This window comes from Artemia franciscana, chromosome 13, assembly GCF_032884065.1.
Source record: "Artemia franciscana chromosome 13, ASM3288406v1, whole genome shotgun sequence".
Classification (NCBI taxonomy): domain Eukaryota; kingdom Metazoa; phylum Arthropoda; class Branchiopoda; order Anostraca; family Artemiidae; genus Artemia; species Artemia franciscana.
This window is the reverse complement of record NC_088875.1, coordinates 28,848,436-28,867,745: the sequence shown is the minus strand read 5'-3', so window position 1 is coordinate 28,867,745 and position 19,310 is coordinate 28,848,436. Positions and strand designations below refer to the sequence as shown.

The following is a 19,310-nucleotide window of genomic DNA, read 5'->3' as shown; positions in this document are numbered from 1 at the left end:
TTAGCTACAAATTTTTATATTGGACAAACGTTGATTTTTGGATATATGGAAGGACGGAAGTGAGAATTTTCTCTTTTAAATTTTTCTTAAAAAATCTTCTGGTAGTACTTGTTCGCCCAAGCTGAAGATTTCCTGGTGGTACTCTTATTCACGGCGTACTACATTCCCTGAATACTCGATCTTCCGCTGAAGGTCTAATTTTTTACTTACTTTAGAGTTGTTGTCCCATTTCACCTGTGCAATGATTACACAATTTTTAGAAATAATCCCTCTTTCTAACGGTTCAAAACAATTAATTGGTTTCATTTTATTTGACAGATAATAGTAGTGTGAATAAAATGATAGACTGAATATGGAAATGTGTATCCAAGTTGTTGTCCGCCTGTGAATTCTTTACTTTCTCTACAAAATTTAGGGCAATAATTATCCAAACATGGCAGCCTCAAAGTTTTTTCTTTCGTTATTGATCGGATTTAAGCAGTACTAGACTCAGTGTTAAAAAAAAAAAAAACATCCTCTTTTTTTTAATAGATATTTGTGGAAAAGTACATATTTTGGGACTTAAGGTGTACACTCCTGGGTTCCAAGGTCCAAGGGTTGGCTTCAAGGACTCCAAGAGTTGATATTTGGAGTCTAAGACCTAGATACTTTATCATTTTTACTTTTGAAAATAAATTCTGGCAGGCTACATCGCGCACAGGCTAGATGGAGGACATAATTTTGTTCACAAAAAGTTTATGTTACTTGTCTATTATATAAAACACATTCGAGAAGTGAAGTTTAGTGACAATAAAATATGATGAAAATAGAATACTTTATTAGCAAAATTGTGAGTCATTTGTGAATTATTAAACTGGGAGCTTCGGCGTCGGCTGACCGTCTCAAAGACAAAGAAAAGTATATTATTAACGCGATTCTTGAGGAGACAAGTTAGTTTGCTGTGACTACCGACAGAATATAGTCTCTCGACATAAATGTTCTAATTAAGATTTGGCGTGTTGCCAAGGACCGAAGAACAGGCGATTATATTCTTCCAGGATAAGGGGTTTTTACCCAAAACAAAACACTGTGTCAATGGACACTTCATGACTCTGTACTCTTACGAGAAGCAACATTTCTGGAATTGTAACAATGTGTTCTGGGAGCATTTTTCCAAGTAGTGGTTTTCATAATTTTGCTAATAAAGTATTCTATTTTCATCATATCTTGCTTTTTTTTCATTAGCATTAACTAAGCTTCACTTCTCGAGTGTGTTTTATGTACTAGACAAGTACAAAATTTATTTGTCATATCAAAAAAAGAAAAAGTAAATCTTAGATTGTTCCAAATATAAATGAACTAGATCCGATACCGGAATATAAATACTTTTCAAAACTTTCACGCGAAAACAGAGAACCAATTATTCATATTTGAAAGGCTGTATCTTAGGTCTGAAATTTTTGACTTAAGACAGAAGATACAGGCATCAATATTTGTTCCTGAATTTCAAAAATGGTAAATTCAATAATATCTGTGCCAGAAATCCCCCCCCACCTGCCCTGATGACTGTGCGCGGAACTCATGAAGCTTAAGGTAACATAAAAAATCGACGCTTATTATTTACCTTGAGAAAATAATTACCTTTAGAAAATAATTCAAACCAATACATTTCAAACAGAAAGGAGAAGAAAAGGGCAAGGACTAAAACTTAATGGAGTGGGAATGTACCGTGATAGTAAATTTTTTGAACTCGACCTTGATTGGCAAAAAACAATTTGCGATGGTGAACATTTTGTCAAACAGTTCGGGGTAAAAACCATAAGCACGGAGCGACAAGGGCTAATAGTTACCGAAACTTTACAAAAATGGGCTCTAAAACTCTAAAAAGGTTTTGATAACCTAATATATGTGAACAGATTTCGCTTTAATGGTGATTTCCAGTGCATAAAATTCATTAAGTTCAAAGTCATAAATCAAAAGCTATGAGATTGAGAAAATTTGCCTGATTTCCAATAAAAGGGGAAACATTCTCAAGGGGTAAGTAATCTGAATGACAAATACACCATCAAATTCAACAAATCAGTGAATCTTGTTGCAGAGGTTTAAAGCTCCCATTTACCAAAATGTTTTTCAGGGTTTATCATGTCGAAAAAATGGTCCTAGAAAATGGAGAGGTAGTTCATTCGAACCGAAATTAAAAGTTCTAGGGCTCTTTTTAAGGAGCCCTGAAGTTTGTGGCACAGCAAAGCCGCGTTTTTATTCTTGCCATTTTGTGGCATCGTACTACAATTTTCACCGAAAGAGAGGAAATTCGCTATTGGTTAAAAATTCTATGATAGCCGATCTTTAAAAGACTATACATGGAACTCCACAGTTTCAGAGTCAGTAATGCCAAACGGTGGCGCATTCGTGCCTAAAGAGTCAAGTAGTCCATATAAAATAGACAGGAATTACAGACATGTATTTTAAAGCTTATCTAACCAAGTTTATCTGCTTGATCTTTGATAAAAATTAGCAATCTAAATTTTGTTTCAGCTATTATGGAAGAGGGCAGGGCCAGTGAGTCATTAGGTAGGTAGAGGAAGGCTGTTTGATGCCTTGAAAAGTGTATTTTTATGCTACAATTTTCTGACTTTCCATGAACATGCAGATAAATATTGAAGAGGATCTCCGGGGGAGGGGGCAAAATTAATATATAATATACCTTTATTTCGACTTGGCCCGGAAATAGGTGACGCAGGGTCATAACTGGCTTCTTATTAAAGTAAATCGTTTTCTTTGCACCTTAAATGATTACAATCATGTGCTTGGTGGCTGTGTTTACCTCCTCCTTCGGAAAATCCCCCCAGAAAATCCTCCCTCATAGAAAATACTTCTCGAAGAAAGTACCCAAACACAAAATACCCTTTTGAAAGTATCCCCTATGGAAAATACCAACCCACCGCTGGTTGGTCTCCAATCGCTTTCAACTTGTAAAAAGGGACTAGAATACTCAATTTTCTATTTAATGAGCACCCTCCAATATTTTTGTGGCAATGAGGTGGAGGCGTGGACGAGGAAAGTGCAGTACCTCTACCATACGGAATAAAGTCTGCTCATTTTGGGGTTTAATGTCACTATAGAAATATTAGAAACAGTTGAACATAAATATTCCCAGAAATCAAAAGGGAGTAGATATAAATTTCACATTTTTGATATATTTTTCAAAGTTTCTTTTTCATTCCCCTGGAAATAATACCCCCCCTCCAAAAAAAAGAATCCCGGATACGGCCCTGGGAATTATACATCAATTTCTACCTCCACGCTACTCTCGTCTCACCCTTAGAAATAATCTGTATTTATCTGATGGCTCAATGACAGTTGGGTTGTTTTGAGTAGTGTTGGGCCAGTCCAGCTCCCATGAGATCATCACTTGCATAACTATATTTGAACATAATTTGGGTGAATTACCTACATAATCATGTCAAGACATGATTAACACATATTCGACCTTCGATGAATAAGAGGAATGATCAGTTATCATTATACTTAATATTTAGGTCATGACAATTATATGAATAAATATTTTCTTTGGGTTGAATGAAACTAGGCTTATGACACGCACTTGGGTAAAGTAAACTGGATGCATTTTATAATACGAACGGGATTTTAACGAATCAAAAAGCGAAAATCTATTACCCCTTTCTTTCTTCTGACATGCGCTTGGGTAAACTAAATCGGACACATTTTATAACACGAACCGAATTTTAATGAATTAAAAAGCGAGAAATCTGCTATCCCTTTTTTGTTATGACATGTGCTTGGGTAAAGCAAACCAGTGAACTTGTGTCACCAATTAATCAATTGCTATGGCAGTTTTTATAGGGATTTTATGGTCGTCCATGTTCCAACCTCAGAGGGGCCCCCAATACCCCTCCCCCATAATTTTGAATTCATTTTTTTCATTTCACAAATCTTATGAATCCAAACTTTCTGGTCCCAGTTTGAATTTTGTGTTTGATTCAGTAGTTATTATTTTATCGCAGGATTCTTGCCCCATACTATTTGTACAATTCCAATGTAACACAGGGTTTATATAGACTAATTTCATTTGTTATTCCTTCAAAATATACCTTAAAACTATAAATGAGCTTGACACCTAGATTCGAAATAGCTTTAAGCGAAATAGCTTTAACTCGTTTAATAACTAAATAAAAAAAAACTAGTGTTTTAACTGAAAGTAAGGAGCGACATTAAAACTTAAAACGAACAGAAATTACTCCGTATATGAAATGGGTTGTCCCCTCCGAAATCCCTCGCTCTTTACACTAAAGTATTTAATTGTTTTAAAAAGCAGAATTGTGGCAAAGAGTCAAACTTTAGCGTAAAGAGCGAGGGATTGCGGAGGGGACAACCCATTTCATATACGGAGTAATTTCTGTTCGTTTTGAGTTTTAATGTCGCTCCTTACTTTCAGTTAAAAAACTAGTTTTTTTATTTAATTTCTGAACTTTTTTGAATTAATGCATGTTTAATTTTGGCTCTCCACACACAAATTATTAAAATGAAATTCGCATATTAATTCCTTTTTTGGCTAAATGGCTTTCTCTTAGTTTTGATCAGACAATTTTGAGAAATAAGGGGTGGAGAAGGAGGCCTAGTTGTCCTGCAATTTTTCGGTTACATAAAAAGGCAACTATAAATTTTAATTTTTAACGAATGTTTTTATTAGTAAAAAATATACGTAACTTAAGAATTAACTTACGTAACAAACTTTTATATTCTTAAATTTTTGTTATGTATATGAGGGGGTTTGTACCCTCGTTAATACCTCACTCTTTACACTAAATCCTAAGTTTTGTCGCAATTCTTTAAGAATGATCCCTGAATCAGAAAGGCTGCAGAATAAATAGTTAAAATTACTAAAAATACTATAGCATAAAGAGCGAGGTATTTATCTTCTCCTAAATACCTCGCTCTTTATGCTAAAGTATTTTTAGCACCCCTCATATGCGTAATAATCTCTGTTCGTTTTAAGTTTCAATGCTACTCCTTACTTTCAATTGAAAAAACTTTTCCATGTTTATTTTTTCATTGTTTTTTTATAGTAATTTTAGAAAATCCTGCGCCCTTTTCATTGAATTTCTGTTCCCCCATGACATATTTCTCCAAGGAAAGATCCTCCCACATAGCCCCCTCCCCTCAACCCCACCCCTAAACCAAAAAAAAATCCCCTGAAAACGTCTCTACACTTCCCAATAACCATTATTATATGTAAACACTGGTCGAAGTTTGTAACTTGCAGCCCCTCCCCCAGGGACTGTGGGGGAGTAAGTCATTCCCAAAGACATAGTTATTATGGTTTTGACTATGCGGAACAAAATGGCTTCCTAAAAATTTTGATCCGTTGACTTTGGAGAAAAAATGAGCGTGGGAGGGGGCCTAGGTGCCCTCCAAATTTTTTGGTCACTTAAAAAGGGCACTAGAACTTTTCATTTCCGTTAGAATGAGCCCTCTTGCGACATTCTAGGACCAATTGGTCGATACGATGACCCCTGGGGAAAAGAAAAAAAAAACAACAAACAAATAAACACGCACCCGTGATTTGTCTTTTGGCAAAGAATACAAAATTCCACATTTTTATAGATAGGAGCTTGAAATTTTTGCTATAGGGTTCTCTGATACGCCGAATACGATGGTGTGATTTTTGTTAAGATTGTATGACTTTCGGGGGTGTTTCCCCCTATTTTCCAAAATAAGGCAAATTTTCTCAGGCTCGTAACTTTTGATGACAAAGACTAAATTTGATGAACCTTATATATTTAAAATCAGCATGAAAATTCGATTTTTATTATGTATATTTTAGCATCAAAATTCTGTTTTTTAGAGTTTCGTTTACTATTGAGCCGGGTCGCTCCTTACTACAGTTCGTTACCACGAACTGTTTGATGCATACAAGAGTAAAAACATTGAAATGCCTTGCGTGCGTGTATCTTAAATTTAATCTCTTGAACAGTTTGTTGGTTTAACTGTTATCAAATTTGCCCTTTTAAAAGGAATTAAGAACATTTGCATGTTAATGCTGGTAATATATTATTGGCATCAGAATGGGTTTAAATCGTGGCATTCTACAGCAAAATTGCAAAATCAATTACGCGAGTCAAAATATAAAATTTAGTTGTAGATTTATGTATTGTTGTTTCTCAAAAAAGATTCGTAGAAATTTTACCGTACGGAGAAACATTGAAAATGAAACTCAGATCTGAAACAAAACTGAACCGAAGATTTGTCTACTTTAGAACAATTTTTTATCGGGCGGTCGGCTGCTGAATTGAAATTCGCCTCCTGTCAGAATGTTATTATGAATCTTTTTTATTTTTGGATTTGCACTTGCGAGTCATAAGAGACGTTTTGCCTCCTATGCTGTGGAGCTACCGGACTTTGAATATTTTCGATTAGCCCAGATCAAAGGAGTTATAGATTCTAGAGGAGTCATTCTTTAACACCAGGGAGGGGCTTTTGATGGGAAATTTTTAGGGGGTTACGGAGGATGAAAGGAGAACTAGGAAATATGAGTTGGGGATATAAAGGGGTGTCTAAGTGGGGCTACATATTTTTGTTTATTTTTGATACTTATCGATCTGTTTTCGGTGTTAATAGCTAATGTAAAATATTCTTCGAAGACAAAAAAGAATTGGTTGCCCTCTCGAAAGGCCCATATCGGGAATGTTTTGTTTGATAAGCTTTAATATCCTACAGATATGTTCCTTGGGTAATGAGGGCAAGGAATTTGCTTCTTAGTCCCTTGGTTATGGGAACGTGGGCAGACACGTTTTGACTCTTTTATCTCAGATGAAACAGTAAACTTTGTAGAGAATAGTACATATCATTCAGGAGACACCAAGAAATATGATCATCCTAAGTCGAATAGAGCAATGGCTGTCACTCTCCCTCCCTAGAACGGGAATAGGGGACTAAGATAAGTGATCTAGCTTAAATGTTTAAAAATGAGCATGCAAGGGGATTTGGTCTTAAACCAAGAACAAGTCAAACATACAAGAAATAATCCAATAAAGATTTTGGAAGAGGGCTTGCGTCCTCTGAATGCCAATCAACCTATTGGTATAAGAAAAGATTCAAACGAGTTTGAATATTCTCCTTACACGGGGTCTCCCCTTGCTTATATGCTTGGCCAGAACCTTCCGTATCATTTGACCATGTTTTATTTCAAATATTACTGTGTTTTCTTTTTAAAATACAACTAAGAATACAGTTCACAATTTTCCCGGCTAAGGGATGTATTTATTTTATAAAGCTTAGACACTATTGCTTTATTTATGGTAAACTACAGCAAAATAATAGGAAACAAACTCGGATAACAAGGACAGAAAAGGAAATAAATAGAATTGATAGATCATTTAATAAAAATAAAGTAAAGTAGTCGAACAGGCTCGTAAACCTGATATTTTCCCGGCTAAGGGATGTATTTATTTTATAAAGCTTAGACACTATTGCTTTATTTATGGTAAACTACAGCAAAATAATAGGAAACAAACTCGGATAACAAGGACAGAAAAGGAAATAAATAGAATTGATAGATCATTTAATAAAAATAAAGTAAAGTAGTCGAACAGGCTCGTAAACCTGATAAGACCTTCGTACTGGCTTTTAATCCTTTGGTAACCAAATGAAGTCTATAGTTTTAATGCATTATTTTTTCAGTTTTTAATTTTAATTTATCTTGAAGTTTTAGCTTTAAACTCTTTAATTTGTAATATCTCAATTTCAAACTTTCCATTTTCATCTTTAACTTTTAATGTTTAGTTATAACGTCCCAGTTTTAAACCATTATCTTTATGTTATTTGCTTTAAAAGTTTAATGAATGGGTTACAATCGAGGCATTCCACACACAATTCGCAAAGTCAATTAAACGAGTCAAAATAAAAATTGTTGGTTGTAGATTTATATATCGTTTCTTGAAAGAAGTCTCTTAGAAATTTTGTCGGCTGGCGAAAAAATAAAAAGCAAAATTCAAATCCGAAGCGAAACTGAACCGAAGATGTCTCCACTTATTTTTTTTTTTTTTTTTTTTTTTTTTTTTTTTATTGGGCGGTTGGCTGCTGAATTGAAATTCGCCTCCTGTCAAAATCTTATCATGAATCTTTTTAAGTTTTAGATTTGCACTTGCAATTCACAAGAGACGTTTTGCCTTCTAGTCTGTGGAACTACTGGACTTCGAACGTGTTCGATTAGCCCAGATCAAAAGGAGTTATAGATTGTAGAGTAGTCATTCTTTAGCAACAGGGGAATGACTAGGGCTTTTGACGGGAAATTTTTAGGGGGTCATAGAGATGAAAGGAGAACTGGAAAATACGAGTTAGAGGATATAGAGGGATGTCTAAGTCGGGCTACGTATTTTTTGTTTATTTCTGATGCTTATCGATCTGTTTTTGGTGTTAATAGCTAATGTAAACTATTCTGCTAACACAAAGAAAGAATAGGTTGCCTTCTCGAAAGGACATATCGGGAATGGTTTGTAGGATAAACTTTAATATCCTACGAATATGTTCCATGGGAAATGAGGACTAGGAATTTGCTTCTTAATCCCGTCGTTAAAACAGTCCCCTCTTAAAACATCCCTTCTTAAAACACTCAGAATTTCAGTCAGCAACTAAAACACACTGAAGTTTTGTTCTTCTTTTTCAGAATCCTGGCGAAATGGGGGAGGGGGTACCTAGTGTAGGGTTTAACCTACGAACCAGGAGTATTCTAAAAAATAAATACGGGTTAGGCTTAAAGATATTTATTGCTTAAACATATTCAAAAGGAATTTCTGAAAAAACACACACATATTTACATAATGATAATACTTTAAGTTCACTATTAAACATTCATAAACGGGGGTTCCCACGATATAACATACTTTTTCTTACAGTATCGTGTGCACTTATCATGATCAGGCCTGTCTCTTGGTATCCACTACGAGAAGAACCTAACCTCGTCTTCAGGACGATGATATGCCTCTTCAGATTTATAACATTTAAACTGTTCTAAATTGAAAAGTGGAATTTTGGGGTCACAGTTCTTAATCAAAACTTTATTATAAGACACATTTCCATTTACACACAATGCTTGAACCTGCCTTTTTGCAGTGACCAAAAAGATTGGAGGGTAACTAGCCTCCGTCCCTCTTTCCCAAGCCCATGCGATCAAAATTTTCAGATAGGCATTTTTATCACCACAGTTGAAGTAGTCCAATAACTCTACCCCTGGGGATGAACCCCAGGCCCCCTAGAACCCTAGGAGAAAGGGCTGTTACTTATGAAGCTTGCCCGTCTACATACACTGTTGGTTATTGGGGGATATACAGACATTTTAAAGGGAAGGGGGATTTTCCCCAGGAAGAATGCCCGTGGAGAGGAAAACTTTCTTTTTAGGTGGGGGGGGGGTAATTTACTAGGAAAAATTTTACTCGGGGGATTTGCCAGAATTTACATACGGAATACTTTTTATTTGACTTAGAGTCACAAATAAGACCACCCTATATCATAAAATAAACACTCTGGGGACATCAACCCCCCAGAGGATAAAGAAAAATAAAAACAGAAAACTATTCATTTTGATTCTTAATTAGATGGATTTTTAACTTAACTAAATTAACTCAGCATAATTTTACTTGTGGAGATGTGCTGAAGGAATTGTCCGTATGAAAACTTGTACGGGGAGGGATTTGTCTGGGGAGATATTTCTGCAAGGGAGGTTTTCGACAGGAGGAATTCTTCATCGCTGAATTTTTCGACATTTCAATGGCGGGGGGGTATTTCCAAGAAAATTCTTCCGCAGAGGGGTAAGAGGTTCTTGAATGATTTTAAAAAGTAAGAAATTAAATAAAAAATAAGTTTTTTAGAATCAAAAGTAAGGACAATTTTCCAAGGGAAACTTTCAGTGAGGGTGAAAGTTTTACGGGGTATGTTACGCAGGATAGATTTTCTATGACTGAATTTTCGTGGAGATGATTTTCACCGAGAGAGAGGTAGATTTCCCGGCACTATTTGAAAAACAATCAGAAATAAAAGAAAATACGTGTTTTTTGTTAACCGGAAATAAGGAGCATATTAAAACCAAAAAAGAACAGAAGTTTTTCTTAGATCCATCGCTCTTTACACTAAAATTTGACTTTTTGTCCTAATTCTTAAAGAACGATCAATGAAATACAAGGGCTGTCTAATGGGAATAAGAATTCTTTTTAAAGTGCTACAAAGCTTTCTGTTCTTTTGACTTTTTTGTTCGAAATAATTAATTCCGCTTAAAGCTTTAATGCTACTCCTTAATTTCTATTGAAAAAATGTTTTTTATATTTAATTATCTTATATGAGCTAATTTATGCTCATTTCAGGTTTTCAATGCGCTATGTTTTGATTTGCAACATAGAACATTCCTTGAAACATCATGAGTCAATTAAGGTGCAACATGCCTATACAAATTTAGATGATCCTGATTCTATCAAGATATAACGTTTCGACCTGTCCTAAAAAGTGTACTATGAAGCCTCTATTTGTATGGGGGATTCGCATAATTTGAAATTCTTACTCTTCAGGCTGTGTCTGGGAAGCCTCTTGTTCTAACTAATCTTGTTCTGAATCGTTTAGTGCCGTTGTTTTTCGGCTGCGCGGTTCTTCTGACCCTTAAAGGCATAGATTCGGAATTTCTGCACAATTTGGTTAAAATTTTCTATTTTGATATGTTGATCCTACACCATGTGAAGGTGAGAGGGATAAAAGCTTCAATAGCGCGGTCTGCTACGCATTGATCTACGTTATATTGCTCTCGTAACACATTAAGAGCACTAAATCTTACATTTTTTGAACAAATTAGCCCTCCACTAACCTTCAGGATCATATGTTCTAACGGGGGGACAATAGAAGAAGAATCTTAAAAGGCTCTTTAAGTCAGCGCTTTCGTTGCTAAAGCATTTCGTTGACTAAAATCAACATAAGTGTGTTGACAAAGGTGAGTGGTTTTTGAAGGCACAAAGGGCTCTGAAATTACGGCTGGCTATTCTTCGATCCGTTTTAGCTCTCAAGAATAGGACTAGAAGGGTCGATCAAATGAGCTCTCTCTCAACTTCCTACGACCCTCCCTTTTATACGATCATCCCCGGCCGAAAATAAACTTTTGAAGACGTGTTGTTCTTTTTAAGCCATTACTACTACTTTGGCTAATTCACATCAAAACACGCAAAAATCCGGCCGGGGGGGAGGAGGCAAAAGCCTAATTTTACTAAGTTCTTATTAATTTCGACGGACAAAGGATAGGTCATATAAGTCATTGATATGACGAACAATTCAGTTTTAAGAAGTAAATCCGTAATGTTTGCTGATTTCTCTGTCGAAAAGCGAAATAACATAAAACTGGCAAGTTCCAGTAATTTTGCAGTATTCAGGATAATGTTTGTGCTCAGGGATTACTCTGGAGTGAGAGAACCAGTCCCCTAAGTAACTTTCCCATGGTATGGCGGATGTTTTATTTGAATTTTAAGGTTCAAGTGACGTCTATTGTTTGGCCAAATCCTGGAGAAAAAGTGCATTTGAAGCTGATAGAAGTAATTTGTTACAGTTTACCGCAATTGTTCATACTTATCATGAATTTCTTTTCTCATTTTCTATTTCAATTTAGGTCAAATATGAAGCCCCTGTTTTTATCAAGTTATAGCCTTTTATTCAATATGTGCAGAATCTCATAATGACTTTAATAGCTAAAACAATCGATTATACGACAAGCGAACAAGATACTTCACTAGCTAATTTGGCCACGAATTCAAAACAAGGTATTTTTTGTAAGATGTAAGTTGCAAAAACAGTCTCCATTTCAAAATAAGGGCAATTAAAAATCCATCCGACAGTGTTCGATCATTCTTGAGTTTTGAAGACAAAGTAAACATCGTATGAGAATTTCCATTTTTTGTCGTCAGTTGCCAAGCAAAGAAGATGGAGAGACTTAGCTAAATTGTCTTAAATACATTAAGAATATGACGTAAATGTTCTGATTTCTGACGACAAAAAAGTTTGGTAGTTGTTTGGTGGGAAGGTTTTTGTGTGACAGTATTATCATGAATGGTCTAAAATTTGAAAGAGATTGACTGGAATTCTCTTACTTTTTCATTAATGTTTAAGATCTTTAATAAAAGATAAGAAAATAACACTTATTTTTAACCTATCTAACGCTGCCAGATCTTTGTTAAATGCTCAAAGTATGCATAGTTTCTAGTAAAGCTGAATTTTTTTTTGAGTCAACATAGAATAGAAAACAATAAATTCTTATGCTCAAGTTTCCTGTGAGTAGGGCCGGATTTAAAGCTTTAACGCTTCTAGGCCCAAGCGTTTTTGCCGCTCCGTTTTTGCGAGAGTTTTGGCGTTATTCCCGAAAATGAACAGAACCCAACTGATGAGCCAAAAATAAGGAAAAAGAGGGGTGATACCAAACTCTCCACTGCCATTCTTGGGAGACATCTGACAGGGTACTTGTGTATTATTCAGAACACACTCAATAAGTGAAGTTAGGATCTTTCATGAAACAAAATAGGTTGCGAAAATTCGGTTCATAGCCACTAAGACAGAACTCAATTTAGTTTGCTACGCATAGTGATGGAAGATAGTGTCTGAACATGGATTTTGAAATGAAGATTTGCGATTTGCCAAAGACTGAAAAAGAGGCAATTACTTGTTTTATTTCATTAGCTTTATCAAAAGTTTGGGCTATATATTTGCACATTAGGAAGGTGGGGTGCATTATATCAAAAACCTAACTTAACCTAACCACCTCTATATATAAAATATTTAATTAAAATGTACCTGCATCGTAGTTTGTTTCACGAAAGAACCTAATTTCACTTATTGAGTGTGTTGTGAATAATACACAAGTACCTCTGACAGTTTGTAAGTGGCCAGGGAATTCCTATGTTGTTTTAAAATCACTTCTCTGTGAATAGGCAGCTTGGTGGCGGAATACATCCGGCACATTGACGATAAATCACATCAGTCCAGTTTTCGTCAACAAAAAAAATCACTCGGTGATAATTTATTACACCCCTTGGCATTGTGCACCCATAGGTCCGGGCCTAGTGGACCTATTGATAAAGCCAGGTCTGCCTGAGGGGCTATATAGACTGATGATGAAGTGTCTGGATTTTTTGAAGCCTGAATCAGGTATAAAATTTGACCGAGAAGGGTCTGAAGACTAGCTCTCTAATACGCATGTTGTAGTTTTTACGATTTTCAACATTTTGTAATTTTTATGCCACTTGGTATTAATCAAGTGACATATAGCGATCGCAAATTCTGTCGGTCTGTCTGTTGGTTTGTCTGTCTGTCCCGGTTTTGATAGTTTAGGCACTTCCAGATAAGATAGGACGATAAAATATGGCAGGCGTATCAGGGACCAGACTAGATTAAATTAGAAATAGTCATTTCCCGACTCAACCACCTAGGAGAGAGTGGGGGGATAGTTAATTCGGAAAAGTTAGAAAAAATGAGGTATTTTTAACTTACGAACGGGTGATCAGATCTTAATGAAACTTGATATTAAGAAGGATTTTTGAATCCCGACCAGATCTGGTGACACTGGGGGGAGTTGGAGGGGGAAACCCAAAATCTTGGGAAACGCTTAGAGTGGAGGGATCAGGATGAAACTTGGTTGGAAAAATAAGCACAAGTCCTAGACACGTGATTGACAAACCCAGAACGGATCCGATCTCTTTGGGGGAGTTGAGGGGGGAGGTAATTCTGAAAATTTGAAAAAATGAGGTATTTTTAACTTACGAAGGAGCGATCAGATCTTAATGAAATTTCATATTTAGAAGGACCCAATAACTCAGATCTATTACTTTAAATCCGAATCGGATCCAGTGTCATTGGAGGGAGGTGGGGCAGGGGAAACAGGAAATCTTGGAAAGGGCTTAGAGTGGAGAGATCAGGATGAAACTTAGAGTGGGAAGAATAATCACAAGTCCAAGATACGTGGCTAACATAACCGGACCAGATTCACTCTCTTTGGGGGACTTGGGGGGTATTTCGGAAAAATTAGAAAAAATAAGGTATTTGTAACTTACGGACGGGTAATCAGATCTTAATGAAATTTGATATTTAGAAGTATCTCATGCTTCAGGGCTCATATTATAAAGCACGACCAGATCCGGTGGCATAGGGGGGGAGTTGGAGGGGGAAACCGGAAATCTTGGAGAATGTGAAAAATGAGGTATCTTCGTCTTAGGAATGGGTGATTAGATCTTAATGAAACTTGACATATAGAAAGATTTTATGTCTTAGATGCTCCATTTCCAATTCGAATCGGATCCGGGGACATAGGGGGATCGAGGGGGAAACAGAAATCTTGGAAACCGGAACTTTGGAAAACGCTTAGAGTGGAGAGACCGGGATGAAAATTGATGGGAAGAATAAGCACAAGTTCTAGATACGTGATTGAAATAATTGGGACGGATCCGCTCTCTTTGGCGTAGTTGGGGGGATGGGTAATTCGGAAAATTAGAAAAATTGATGTATTTTTAACTTAAGAACAGGTGACTGGATCTTAATGAAACTTGATATTTAGAAGGAAATCATGTCTTGGAGCTCTTATTTTAAATTCCGAACAGATCTGGTGCCACTGGGGGGAGCTGGCGAGGGAAACCGAAAATCTTGGAAAACGCTTAGTGGAGAGATCAGGGTGAAACTTGTGGGGTAGAATAAGCGAATTTCGTAGATTCTTGATTGATGTAACCGGACCGGATCCACTCTCTTTGGGGGAGCTGGGGGGGGGGGTCCAGTGCTTTGGCGAGTTTGGTGCTTCTGGACGTGCTAGGTTGATGAAAATTGGTAGGTGTGTCAGGGAACTGCACAAATTGACTTGATAAAGTTGGTTTCCCTGATTTGACCATCTGGGGGCTGAAGGGAGAGGAAAAAATAGAAAAAATGAAGTGTTTTTAACTTCCGAGTGGGTGATCGGATCTTAATGAACTTTGATATTTAGAAGGACCTCGTGTCTCAGAGCTCTTACTTTAAGTCCTGATTAGTCCCAAAAATTAGAGGCATTAAGCCTCTGATTTTCCTTTTAAATCAATCTATTTATTCTTAGAATTTTGCTAGAGCTCATGCCATATGAGCTCTAGGCTGTTCCGGCCTCGTCACAAGTGCAATATGAGCTCTTAGCTCTTGTTATTCCATATAGTTCTTTTCCCCTTTGGTGCTTTTTCGAATACAACCTCATACATGTCTAAAATAAAAACCAATATTATACCCCTACCTAACAATATTGTTATTATAAAATTCGATTAAAAAAATATACGGATAGAAAAATTCAACAGCTTTTACCAAGGATTTTTATTTAGGGGGAGAGTCATAGAAGGACATTATTCAGTTTTCAGGTGGATGTTAATCAGTTTTATTATGGAGGGAGGGGTATACACCTTACAAAAATCTCCCTGTCTAAACACTAAAGAATAAATACTTTACTTAAGAGTCAAAAGAATTATTTTGCTTTATATAAACTAAAAATAATTGATATTCAGCTCTTGTTTGAAGGTAGAGATAAAAAAAAACAAATGTTTAATGTCGAGAAATATGATACATATTTTTTAAATTTATCTGAAGTAAATTATAAAGAATATTTGCATCTCTTTGTTTAATAAAAGCTTTCCTGAGATTGAATACAAAAAAGAATAGGTTTGTAATTGTTTATTTTACAAGTAATGGCTCTATTGGAAACATTTTACAATGGTGCCGTTGAATCTTTCTTAAAAATGTTGATATCATAAAACCTTTTTGAACATGACAACAGTGAATTTTATTGACAAATTAATTCTGACATCAACAGTAAATTCAATTACTACCATGATTTTTATCTACTACTAGCTGTTGGGGTGGCGCTTCGCGCCACCCCAACACCTAGTTGGTGGGGCGCTTCGCGCCCCCCTCAAGCCCCCCCGCGCGCGTAAGTCGTTACGCGCCATATTAGTTACGCGCCATTGTAGTTGTGTCCCTGTGTCCCACCTGTGAATAGAGATAGATATAAATATATGTTTTTAACTACGTAAAACATGCGAATATACAACATTCTTCGCTGTCCCATTGTCTGTGCATATAAATAGATTGTCAGGTTTACTGACTCTTGAACATGCAACATATAATTGTCCATGGGAAAAACAATCCGTATTCAGATCTATACCTCATTATTCTAATGATGTGTCCCTGTGTCCCGGTCGTCATTTATATTCCCTGTGTCCCGGTCGTCATTTGTGTCCCGGTGTCCCAGTTTGTAATTTCTCTTTGAGTGTCCCGGTCGTCATTTATATTCCCTGTGTCCCGGTGTCCCGGTCGTCATTTGTGTCCCGGTGTCCCGGTCTGTAATTTCTATTCGAACAATCCCTGTGTCCCGGTCGTCATTTATATATCCCGCCTGTGCCCCCGGCGTCCCCGTTGAAGTTGTGTCCCTGTGTCCCGGTCGTCATTTATATTCCCTGTGTCCCGGTCGTGATTTGTGTCCGGGTGTCCCAGTCTGTAATTTCTCTTTGAGGTTCCCGGTCGTCACTTATATTCCCTCTGTCTCGGTCGTCATTTGTGTCCCGGTCTGTAATTTCTTATTGAGTGTTTTTTCTTTTTAGTTTTTTTTTAGTTTTTTACCTTTTTTCTTTTTTCAGTTTTCTTTTTCTTCTTTATTTTTCAGCGTCACTATGAAGTACATATCGACGAACCTTTGTTTTTTTTAACTTAAATCTGGTAGGCATTGATGACCTTATCCAAGTCAAAATCCCAAACCCAATCATCATCGCTATCATTTTCAGTTTTGATATGTTTTGACTCTCGCTGTCCAGGTGGATTTTCATCTAACTGCGCGGTTTTGCATTCTTTAGCCGCAAGCCTGTTTTCTTGCTGTTCTTGTGATTCCTCGGAACGCTTTCTTTTCTTACTTTCTCTATCAGCAGCAAGTTTTTTGGCATAAACTCTTTGAGCAGCTTCCTCGGCTGTTGCCATTGTAGGTTCTTCAGTCATTTTACAATTAAACATTTTTCCGTGAACAAATGTCTTAAATACCGTTAATGACGTCACCGTCAAAGCAAAAATGACGACAACTAATTTCATGACGTCAGTCAACACAGAAACATGACGTCACCTGATCCACAGACAGACACACAGACAGACAACTTATTTTTATATAGATAGACTAGCTGTTGGGGTGGCGCTTCGCGCCACTCCAACACCTAGTTGGTGGGGCGCTTCGCGCCCCCCCAAGCCCCCCCGCGCGCGTAAGTCGTTACGCGCCATATTAGTTACGCGCCATTGTAGTTGTGTCCCTGTGTCCCACCTGTGAATATAGATAGATTTATATATGTTTCAAACTACGTAAAAATTGCGAATATACAACATTTTTGACTTTCCCACTACTGGGAGCTTTCCGTTTCCAATTGCCAGCAATTGATCTGAAAATGTTTGACCAGAGTCATCGTTTTGCAATCGGACACGCATATTTGTAGTTAATTTTAATATTTTTACGTGTGCCCATAAATTAGAATTTTTCAGGCAAGCATTCATTTCGTCTGCAGGAGTTAAACTACGTAAAAATTGCGAATATACAACATTCTTGGCTTTCCCATTGTCTGTGCATATACAAAGCCGTATGTACTAATAATGACGTCATATGCAAACGCTCTTTTTACAAACAAACAAACATGCATACACACAACTCGTTTTTATATAGATAGATAGATAGATAGATAGATACAAATTAACTGCGTAAAACTTGCAAATATACAACATTCTTCGCTGTCCAATTGTCGCTGCATATAAATAGATTGTCAGGTTTACCGACCCTCGAACATGCAACGTACAATTGTCCATGGGAAAAACAATCAGTATTAAGATCTATACCACATTTTTCTAATGATTGACCTTGAGCTTTGTTAATGGTGATTGCAAATGCTAATCGAATTGGGAATTGCAATCTTTTAAATTGATTAAATAAAAAAAACAAGTTTTTTCAATTGAAAGTAAGGAGTGACATCAAAACTTAAAACGCACAGAAATTACTTCGTATATGAAAGAGGCTGCTTCCTCATCAACGCCCCGCTCTTTACGCTAAAGTTTGACTCTTTCTCTCAATTCTTCTTTCTAAAACAGTAAAAAACTTTAGCGTAAAGAGCGGGGCGTTGATGAGGAAGCAGCCTCTTTCATATACGAAGTAATTTCTGTGCGTTTTAAGTTTTGATGTCACTCCTTACTTTCAATTGAAAAAACTTGTTTTTTTTATTTAATTTCTGAACGTTTTTGAATCAATGCATGTTTTGATTTTGGCTCTCCGCAGAGGAATAATCAAAACGAAATTTGCATATTTTTTTTTGGCTCAATGACATTCTCATTATTTTGATCGAATGATTTTGAGAAAAAAAGAGCGGGGGACGAAGCCTAGTTGCCCTTCGATTTTTTGGTTAATTAAAAAGGCAACTAGAACTTTTAATTTTTTACGAATCTTTTTATTGGTAAAAGATTTACGTAACTTATAAATTAGCTTACGTAAAGGACTTTTGTATTCTCATGTTTTTATTACATATATGAGGGGATTCGCCCCATCGTCAGTACCTCGCTCTTTACACTAAAGCTTAAATTTTATCCCAATTCATTAAGAATGACCCCCTGAATCACAAAAGCCGTAGAATAAGTAGTTGAAATTACCGAAAATACTTTAGCGTAAAGAGCGAGGTATTAGAAGGAGGTGAGCCCCTCATATGGGTAATAATTTCTGTTTGTTTTAAGTTTTATTGCTGTTCCTTACTTCCAGCTGAAAAAGCTTTTTCACTTTTATTTTTTCATTGTTTTTTTTTAAATAATGCTAGTAAATCCTGCTCTCCCTTCATGGAAATTTTCTTCTCCCGTTACAAATTCTCGAAGGAAAGTTCCCCCAGCATATCCCCCTCTTCTCAACCCCTCCCCCAAACCAAAAAAATCCTCCTGAAAACGCCTGTATACTTTCCAATAACCATTACTATATGTAAGCACAGGTCAAAGTTTGTAACTTGTTGCCCCTCCCACGGGGACTGTGGGGGAGTAAGTCGTCCCCAAAGACATAGTTATAAGGTTTTTCGACTACGCTGAATGAAATGGCTATCTCAGAATTTTGATCCGTTGACTTTGGGAAAATAATTAGCGTGGGAGGGGGCCTAGGTGCCCTCCAATTTTTTTGGTCACTTAAAAAGGGCACTAGAACTTTTCATTTCCGTTAGAATGAGCCCTCTTGCAACATTCTAGGACAACTGGGTCGATACGATCACCCCTGGGAAAAAAAAAAAAAAAAAAAAAAAAAAAAA

At 36.5% G+C, this 19,310-nt stretch overlaps 1 protein-coding gene across 2 annotated transcripts in view; it reads right to left on the bottom strand.

Moving 5' to 3' along the window:
* The window catches only part of LOC136034768 (pyroglutamyl-peptidase 1-like), a 92,866-nt gene that overhangs the window by 48,443 nt on the left and 25,113 nt on the right, over positions 1 to 19,310 (bottom strand). The gene's annotated exons all lie outside the window — the stretch shown is intronic.